Source organism: Pangasianodon hypophthalmus, chromosome 22 (genome assembly GCF_027358585.1).
Source record: "Pangasianodon hypophthalmus isolate fPanHyp1 chromosome 22, fPanHyp1.pri, whole genome shotgun sequence".
Taxonomy (NCBI): domain Eukaryota; kingdom Metazoa; phylum Chordata; class Actinopteri; order Siluriformes; family Pangasiidae; genus Pangasianodon; species Pangasianodon hypophthalmus.
Genome location: NC_069731.1, coordinates 18,506,819 through 18,517,505, shown reverse-complemented (window position 1 = coordinate 18,517,505; position 10,687 = coordinate 18,506,819).

Genomic DNA, 10,687 nt, shown 5'->3' with positions numbered 1-10,687 from the left:
TTAGCTTCCACGCCTGATGTAGACCGCACCACAATTCAGACGAAGTGAACTCCAGACTGTTTTCAAGAGGATGAGGGATCAGTTCTCTGGACCTCTCCAGGGCTCATAAACAGTTTTCACACTTCACCAAACACACCACACTCTCAAGGCAAATGGCCAGGGGAAAAAAAAGCAAATATGAGCGTCTTAACTGGCAGCAGGTTGAGCTACATTTTTAAAAGCTATGGAGAAAATCTCTATATGTTCCCTTTGATATTAGACACTATTTTCATTTGTCATATTTTTGCATGAAATACACCATGTGATATTCTGACTGTATATTTTCCTAAACAGCTTGTGAGTTTGTTCTATTTTGTGAAGGTTATTTTGACTTTATTTGTCAGATGTGATTTTCTCCCTGAGAAGGAATATTTGGAGAACATTAGAAGCATGAAACAGTGGAAACGTACGTGACTGTTAAATAATTCATGGTGTAGTCAACTCGAGCCCCTGAATAAGTTCAGGAAACGCCGCTGATTATTTTCCAATCCCGAAATCTACACGGCTAATTATAAAATACACTCCATTGGGTTTTAAAGATGTTGTCACAGGCTTTTCATTAAACATTAATGCACAATTCTGGTGATTTCATGCAACCCGGGTTTTACTTCTTCTGTTTAATGACTCTCCCAAAAAAGCATTAAAACTCATCATAAATCGCACAGTAATAATGATGAGGAAAAATTCACTTCCTAGTTGATTGTAAATCGCTGTGTGGAGAGCTGCAGGTATGTTTAGACAGCTGTCTCATTTACTTTTGTCACTGGGGGTGACTTAATCCTGCAGCCGTCTCACACAGACGGCACGTGTACGACGGTCTTGTCGGCTTTTTAGATGCATGAGGAACAACCAAGGTCACTTTAATTAACTGGCAAATTGCTATTTAAATGATGGTACTAATCACTCACTTTGCTGTATAGGCTGTCATGGTAATTTAGAGCCGAGGAGGGAATGGGATCTCCTGTATGGTCACATAGCCACGTTTGTGTCACTCTGTTCGGTATTTATTTGTGTTGGACTCTCCTCTCGAGAGCATTTCAATTAAGCATCACTGACAGCTGTGTTTCACTGTATACTGAGTGAGTTCCTATTATTTACTGTGTGTAGAGATCCCAAGCCAAACAGCAATGAGCTTATAGTGAATGATGAAGCACATTTGACACAGAGGTCACGTGAATATGATCTTGAAAATAGTGCTAGTACATTCGCAGCATGAACATGAACTTATCCGATGCATAGACATTATATTTCTAGGGAATTATAATCATCTAGTGAAAGAGAAAAGCCACAATGATTATGATAGGGACCCCCCCTCCCTTTCCCCTCTCCTTCCACATCCGGGTCTCGGCACCAAATATTATCATCTCTTCTACACACACACACTCATATGGAGTCTGGCTGGGGGGCAGTGAACCAGGGGCCAGAACGTTTTCAGATTTATTCCAGCCAATCTCCTCCCCATTACCATTAGTGCCCATCTGCCGCCGCTGCCACGCGCTGGTCCTCCAAAAGGTTACTCATTTGCATCCCTGAAAAAAAGCCCCACCAATAATTACGGTTCTTCAATCAGTCAGTGGCATATGAGCAATATGTACGATTCCCCACAGTCAAATATAAAATCAGATCAGTCGCAGATCGGACAGGAGCCAAGGAAAATGAGATCCTGAAATGTCATAACAAGCGTTCCTTCTTTGATTAAAACTCTGCATAATTTCGCAATAAATTAAGGTAGGAGATCTGAACCTGATTTATTGTTGTAATTGTTAGCCATATGGTGCTAACTGGTCCCAGCCCTGACGTTCGGATAAAGGCAGGTTACAGGGCTGGGTCATCTCAACCTTTGGCACCATAGAAATGAATCAGTCTGGTCCTGAAGAAACTGAAAATGCAACATTAAATAAATATATGTATCTTTGAATGGATATTGAGATAATCATCTAGTATGATGTAATTCTGGGGTTCGTAGAGTCCTGAAAACACAAATAACAAGTACTTCCATCAGGGAGACTTTAACTGTGAGTGCTGTTACACTTTTCCATGGGAAGAAATCCAAGCCCGGGATTATCCTGGTTAAGTACCTCTGTCTGTTTCCCAGCACATAACGCTATATTTTATTTTATGTAAAAATGTGTGTTACAATTTTTAGCTTATTAATGAACGACATGTACTTTTTCTTTAAATCCATTTATGGTTACCTTTAAGGTTGTGGAAAGTCTGTGAAGCAAATCATTTATGTTACTGAGCCATATCAATAATTATACAATTTTTAAATCTATGTCCAATCAGAATCGAAACTTTAAACTGTAAAATAAATTTGTGCCTCCTAAAGTTGTTTTAACCAGATACATTATCACGACAATTCTGTGATCTTTCTGTTTGACCAATCAGTGGTCTGCACTAATTTTAGCTCCACCCACATGTCACTATTTGGCATGGATGGTCCTGAAAGATCCTGAAAGTAATAAAAGCAGTAAAAAATATTTTTGAAGATACTTCAAAAAACTGCCCCTGGCACTTTTCCCCATTTTCCAATTATGAAAACAATGAGTAAGTGCCAGAATTATTGCTCCTCATAATTATTTACATGACTCCTTAAGCCCTTGTGACCACAATTTATTATATGTTAGTGACTCTGTGCTGTCTAGCTCACAGCCATCCTTTATTAGATTGTGTTTGAACATCATTTCATGACGTAGACTTCACATGTCACACCGAATCATGGGGAGAAAAAAAGATGACAAGACGGAGCGGCTGCCACAGACGCGTGTCCGAGTGTGACGGATCTCTGGCAGGTCATCGCTTCCCTGTTGGTTCTGTCTAGCTTCAGGCTGCTCACCTGTCATCTCAGGTGAAGGCTTGTCCATGTCCAAGAGCAGAGACAGCGGGCCGGGGACTGAATTGCAGATCCACGCCGACTCGTCTTCGGTATAAACAGTAGAAAAGGACTGTAGTGCCAAAATGTGGTCAAAATAAAAAGCAACATTTTCCAAATCATTCTAGCACATTCTAATGTTGGCAGCTAAAAGTCAGCACCTTGTTGTAAATTTTGCTGTTACAATGATGACATTTTTCCCACTCAGTTAATTTAAAAATCAGCAAATTATACAGTAGCACCCTATCATCAAGTGCTGAGACTTGAGTCTGGTGGAATTTGTTCCTGCCATTTCTACTTTCGATATTTGTTTTGTGTGTACGAAGCCACAGAGGTGACACGGTGGTTATTTTTATGTAGAAGTCGTGGCCTATTTCACGGCCATGAAGAACTTAACTCGTGGCAACTATTGTACGTTTAAAATCAATAAGATGGAGAAATCAGCAGTGTTGGTTAAGCTACTTTGCAATTTTAACTTGTCATGCAACAAGCTACTCGTGATTTAAAAAGCTTCAGCTAAGCTACAACACACCTACTCTTCTAATGAAGTAACTAGCTATTCTACAAGCTAGTAAGAAAAATAGCTACCTACACTGGAGCTATCAAAATGATGAAAATCTACTGTGATGTCATTTTAACGTGCAGCTAATTTATTAATTTAGCTTCTTTATTTATAAAGAAGTCTGTATGAAGCAGTTAACATTACTTAACTATAAAACTACAATCATCATCATCAAAAAAAGCAGCAGATACAGAGAGGGCTCACTCCACTGCTCTTGCTTTAGTTAGTCTCTAGAAATATCTATCTAGATAGTTAACATTAATGAGTGTTCAGTAATCCATATAACTTTGAATTAAATAGATATAGCTGACGCTAGCTCTTAGCACGCTAGGATGTCGGCATTATTTTCATTTCTGTATTCATTACATGTATTCTTTGCCATGTGAATCTTTCTCACTCATAAACATGAAACATTTTCATGCTAGCAGAGAAGCACATCTAGGCATGTTACAGTTATACAATATTGGTTCTTGGTCCTGAACTTGGTTCTGGATGGATACGACAGTTCGCACGTTGCAGTTTGTTGTTGTGTATTCAACAGTATGTAGAAACAGCAGTGTGTACTTTGTGAAAAAAGTAGCTTGTTACTGGAAAAAGCTAAATTCTCATAATAATAATAATAAAAAAAAAGCTCAGCTACACTGAAAAAATTTATTTTACTTAATTCAAATGCATGCATTGGTCCCATGTGATTGAATTGAGTTACATTAATTTGTTTTCGTACATCCATACGTAAACCATAATTTTTCTTAAATCTGACCAACCACACATTTCTTTTTTTTTTTTTTTTTAGTGTTCTGCCAGGCTACTAAAAACATAGTTCAAATCATAGTATCAAAGCTAGCATAGTTAAGCTAGTAGCATCACTAATTGTAGCTAGCTAACCTCAAACACTGGAAATCAATTGAATTACCACACTGATTGTGACTTTACTTCAATCTTGGAATGATTTATGATAATGATACCATTAGCATGCGTCACCTTAAGCGAATTTTTAAAGCGACTAGACTCTTTAGAAACTTCTTTCTGCCAAATAATTAACTGAAGGCCACATATTTACGTATTTAAGTACGGATTTCTTAGTAGCATTTACATAGTTTTGCCGTTAAAATAACTCTACAGCTTTCAAAGATTATTATTCAGTAGCTTCATGGACAATGATGAAGCTCATGTTGCTATTATCAGAATGTAGAAGTACTTCCTAGGAGTTTGGGAGGTTAGAAATGAAAATCCAGAGCTTCTTTGGTATTCTCGGCTTTAGCCGTTGCTAAGTGCTAAGCACATTCATCACCGCAAACTATAGTGAGGGGGCACAATAATTAGGCCAAATCTGCTCTGACATCTTTCTGCTTCAACACACTGGCTTCTGTTCGTCCAGACAGAAGCAGCAGACTTGACGCTCCGTTCCAATTCTCTCACCATTAATCCTGCGACTGATGGAGAAATGCGAGAGATGCTCGACCCAGAACACACAAAGCAAGGAGCTTCAGAGAACACACATGCACACACACACGCACACACACACACGCACATACGTCCATGCGTACTTTCCTTCAGTGCTGTTTCTTTATAATAATGTCATGACAGTTATCCATCACAGTCCATCTGAGAGAATTAAATCAGTCTGACAGTGGATTCTCGATTCTGATTGGTCAGAAGGTGTTGATTCATTCTCTAGAACAGCAGCTCTGACAGTAGTGTAGCCCCAAATCACAGGTTTATATTAATGCGCTCGTTCTAATATGTTATCGTTTCTATAGTAACAGCTCTACATTCATGGATTTAAACAGAAAGTTTTGTGTAAGGAGATGTTTATTAACATTTATGGAAGGAGTCTCCAGTGTCAGTGCTTTGTAACAGTCAGAGGTAAAGCTGTAACTTTGTTTTCCGACACTGGATAAAAGAAAAATACAACCTGTCGTTCTTTAATACATTAAAATTGTAATCATTGGCAAATTGCTGTAGAAGAAAAAAAAACATTGGGACGTGCTCTTATGGAAAAATAATCAACAGACATTTATTTGTTCTGTATTTCATTGGAAATTGTGAAAAAGCTGAAAATAAAATGTAAAAAACAAAAATAGCATGTAGCTTTCTGTCAGAAAAATTGCAAATTTGTAAAAAATTGTGAAGACTTTTTTTTTTTTGGAAAGTTACAAATACAAATGAACTAGCAGGAAATTGTAACGAATTTTCATATGAAATCGATCGACATACTCTATAACCACGTCGTCCTCTCTCGGTAGGATCTGTATGAATCTTTCATGAGGTTTGTCCTCTCTTTATATGCATTGTTTATCTTAAATTAAGCTAATAATACGATTTTCAGTATCATTAACGTTAATCAGCAGTGCATCATGCATAAACGGCGAGAGAACGTCTGTTGATTCAACCTTTCTAAGAAAATACTTAGAAAAAATTCATAATATCACCTTAATTATAAAAATGTGATGTAAATCATTTCTAATTAGCCGAGACCTGATGTCTCATCATCATGCAGGAAGTGCGTCTTCATCTGTTTTGCCCATTTAGGTGCTGCGCATCAAACGCAAATCACTGCATGTGATTTCTCACCCTGCTCTCTCGGGGACTGGGGTGTGAAAAAAAAAATCACATCTGCATTTTAAATCCCTACGTTTTCATTGTTGTTATAAAATGACATTTTGCAGACGACGTGGTCCACATGGAGCACTCTGCCTCGTCCTAGGACACTTACAAGGCTCGAGACTATTGATGATTGACACCATCACTGGTGTCTGCTATCGCTTAATTCCCTCTCTTTCTCTCTCTTTCTCTCTGGAAATATGCAGGCATGAATCAAACAAACAGTGCAGTTAATTATTATTATTATTATTATTATTAATAACAAGAAACAGACTATTTTGCTGAAGAATTAAACTTAAAGTAGCAATAGTCAATATATTTAATTTCTTACTAGTACAAATAATGTGAAAAATTATGTAGAAATGATAAATAATAATAATAGTTTAAGCCATTGTCTCAGAACAAGTGTATTACGTAGCTGAAAAAAAAAAAACCCTGTTTAAAATCCTGCCTTCAGGTCCAGAGTGTGTGTTTGTATTTGGACTGGCCTCTTGTCAGTCATTTTATAGACACGCCCCCAACGCCCTTTCACGTCCTCATCAATCATTATGAGGAGAAGTCGAATGTTTATAGAGTTGTAACTCAGCGTTCGAGGAGTTGAATGTCCGAGTGTGCATGAAAGTGATGTCATGACAGCCCTTGATAATGCTAATACTAGTTAGCATGCTAACTCTAGTTGAAACACCATAAGTTTTTGGGGCGGAGCTTTGTGGAAGAGGCTCAATAAGTGAAAAAAAATCATTCAAATCATATTCAACTCCATCCATTTAACTGTTAGCGACTGATTTTTTTTTCCCACAAATCTTACCTACTGCACCTTTAAAGTAGTACTTCCTCAAACCAGTAAAAAAAAAAAACATTTGGCCTCAGTTATTAAACTGGACAATCACAAATCTGGATTTTAAATTATTCCCAGGAGCATTTACACAAGAAATGTGATACTCATGAAATTCCCTGAAAGTTGTTCGCATGAGACCATGTTGGAAAAGTTCATGTTTGTACGAATTAAAGAAAAGAGCGAAGGCAATGTGGTTGGATTGTGTTCAGATTTTTTTGCCCATAAACGTAAGAGCTATGAACACGAACTACCTTACGAAAAACCTTAACCTTTGTAGCTATTCGCATGAATTGCGTTATGTGAGTAGTTACAAATTTGCATGTGTGGGGCCATTTATAAAAATAAAAGGTAAGAATTACAAAAGAGTGAGAGTGATGATAGATAATAGAGTGAAGTAGGATTTTTTTAAAAAGTTTTTAAGTGATAAGAAAAGGTACAAGCACTAACCCCACCCCTACAGTCCTCAACCACTGTCATTTCTATACAAATTTACTGATGTGAATAGTGGACAAATTAGTTTTGGACAAATTAGTTGATGTTTTTTAAACACCATTTGTCATATGAGAAAATATGACTGCTAACTTTTAACCCCGCCCATAATCCTAATCTTACGCTCCATCCCTTTATCATTTGGACTGACTGGAGGTATTTACTCACTAGAAATCTGCTTCATTTAAAGATGCCTCCTCAGCTTCCCCACCCAAAAACACGACGTCCCATCTGCTTAGACAAAGCAGCGACATTTATCACAGTACCTACCGTAATGACCCTCGTTAAGAGGCAGGAGTAATTAGCATTTGTACACGGGTATGGCAATGTAGCAGGTATTATCCATGGGGATTTCCACATATCTAATGATAATCTCCAAATCTGGCCATGTTTTGTTCTCTAGTTTAATAATGTGCTGAAGGTGTGATTACTTCACATTGTTACTGTCAAACACATTCACAAAACACAGAGATGCTGACATGGATGACATGAAACCTGGTCTATCTGTAGAGCTGACTGTCTGTCTCAGCACCCTACCCTTTAAAAAAAAGGAAACAAGACAGCCAAAAGAGAACAAACTTGATTTTCTGTCCCCGTTTGGCAGGAACATGCGAGCAGCCACTTTGCTTGTATGTGGGTCACACACACCGTTCCCAGCTGTTCAGCCGAGTCAGCTGCGCCGCCACTGCACCCACCAACATCTGCTCCACAAAAACAATCTCCAGCTTTTAGTAGTCAAATGGAGGTTACACCATATGCCAGCAAGCCACTTAGTTTGTGCCATGGGAGCTTGACTAACACTAGCCGAGGTAACAAAGAGCGGGAGGAGGACGCTGCTCGCTCGGCCCATCAAAGATGCGCCGGTGTGCATCTGCTCAAGGTGCTCAGCAATAACGCTGTCTGCTGAATATTAATGCGTCCAGACAACGGTTTGGCTGCAAGGTCTGCTCCAAGGTCCAGACAAGTTTCCACCTCTGCATCCACACGCATGCTAAACATGAAGCCGTTCATGCTGTAAGCAGTTCGACCGTTAGTTCACAGCAAGTCCAAAATTCGCACGTGGATTTGCGAAATGTCTTTCAACTAACTCAGACACTCACTCCTCTCTAACAGTTTTAGCTTCATGGTATTCTTACACCAGGACTGTTTGCACTGGCATAAAATTACGACACACTATTGTAAGTCGCTCTAGCTAACGACGTCTGCTAAACTGTAAATATATTGTCTGAATTGCAAAAGTCAGCCCAATAAAGAAAGTTATTCATGCAGCATACCAACTAGTACTATAGTAATAAATTACAACATGCAGTTACCTAAGGACTGCCGTTATAGGAAAATAATCAACGACAGGGCTGTGTGATGAAACAGAATTAATATTATCACCCTGAAGTTGATTATTTTCTTATAACAGCATATCCTGAAGTCTTTTATTCCTCTTCCACCACAGCAGTGTACGCATAGTTATGATCCCAAGTTAGTTCCTATTATCACGTACGTTACAGCAGCTATAAAAAGTTGTTCCCTCACCAGCCTGTCTTTTCTCTAATAATATATATTTTTTTTTAAATGAAGCTTGTCATGATACTGAGAATCCACAAAGCGTAAACTCCTCCTCGGAAACCTTAAAGTTACAGCTTTACCTCTGACTGTTACAGCGCTGACACTGGAGACTCCTTCCATAAATGTAAATAAATGTCTCCTGACAGAAACTCTCAAGTTACACAAGTTTTTTTTAAAGCTTGTTCTTTTGTAAAATTATTTATTTATTTATTTTTTATTTTTGCTTTACAAAAATGAGTGCAACTCAGATGTGTTATTGAACTAAATGTTGTAATGAGAATTGTTTCCATATTTAATGTCTCGTGATACATTATTAGATACATCATAGTTACACCGTTTCTTACACAGTCTTGTGTTCTTTCCTTTTGAGTGAATTAGCCACATTTTATTCAGCATCTTTGTAAAAGTTTTATAAATTATAAGAACGACTAATCACTAATCACTTTAACATTGCGGCTTTAATGTTAGGTAATTAACATTAAGTCATTGGTTTACTGAATCTTTGACATGATATTTCCTTTTAAAGCTCGTTACGACTTCACAGCGATAAATAATTACTTGTCAACTTCACTCCAAAAGATAAAGTGCAGAGTGATTTACCCGTTTAAGACCAATTAAGCAAACAGATCCGGACTGTATGAGCCGTGATCCAGCTCAGTACGCAGAAAGGTGATAATGATGTTTTAATTAAATATGGGAGCAAAGGGTCCCAAACTGTAGCTTACAGCTAACCAAGCAGCGGCCATTTAGTGAACGTGCAGACGAGAGCCCATTACTGTCTCGTGCCTCTGCTTTGCTGGGTCTGTGTGACTTTCCTTCAGGCTAAACGCTGCTCATTAATCAGCAAACGGTGAAAAAAGCACCGATCTCTGCAGCTGTGGGAGGACATGTAACAAGGCGGCGACGTGCTCATGTCACCACACATTTCAGTGTAGGCGAAGTTCATGCCAGTGGAGTTTGATTTTTATTTCATTTGAAGCAGATATGCTCTTGTCTTATTCAAGGGTTTGGTCTTTGGGTGGACAGATACTGTTCATCTCCCTTACTATAGCGTATAAAAAAACTTTAAAACATTCAGACTAAGATGTGACAGCGAGCTATTAGCATTCAGCTAGTTTGCCCTGGGACAGCTAGTTATTAGCATCCAACTAGTTTATATCATCTGAGTTATTATCATGCTAGCTAACTAGAGATTAGCAAACAAAGCTGTTGTTGGTTAGCCTTAGCTAATAATTTCTATGTTCTTTGGTTCCTTTGTGAAGGAGGTGCTAATTTGCTATCAGGAGCTAAAATCATTGTGTGATTTGAGGCACATTTTTTATATCCTTTATATCTGTGAATTCATAAGGCCAATTTTTAGCACCAAACCGCTTCAAGAAGTTGATTTAAACTCCTGACAAATCTAACATTAACAGATGTGACAGCTAGTTATTAGCTTTTAACTGGTTTGTATTGTGAAGGCTAGTTATTAGCATTCATCTAGTTTGTTTTGTGGCAGCTAGCTATTAGCATCCTAGTTTGTATCTTCAGAGTATCTATCATGCTAGCTAACATTTGAGAGATTAGCAACAAAACTGTTGCTGGTTAGCATCAGCTAACTATTTCTACGTTCCTTGGTGAAGGAGGCACTAATTGAAGCTCTGCATTGCGTTCATTAGTTTTTAGTTTCTAAATAAAAAAATATATAATATTATATAAAGCTAAGATATCTTTTAAACCAATT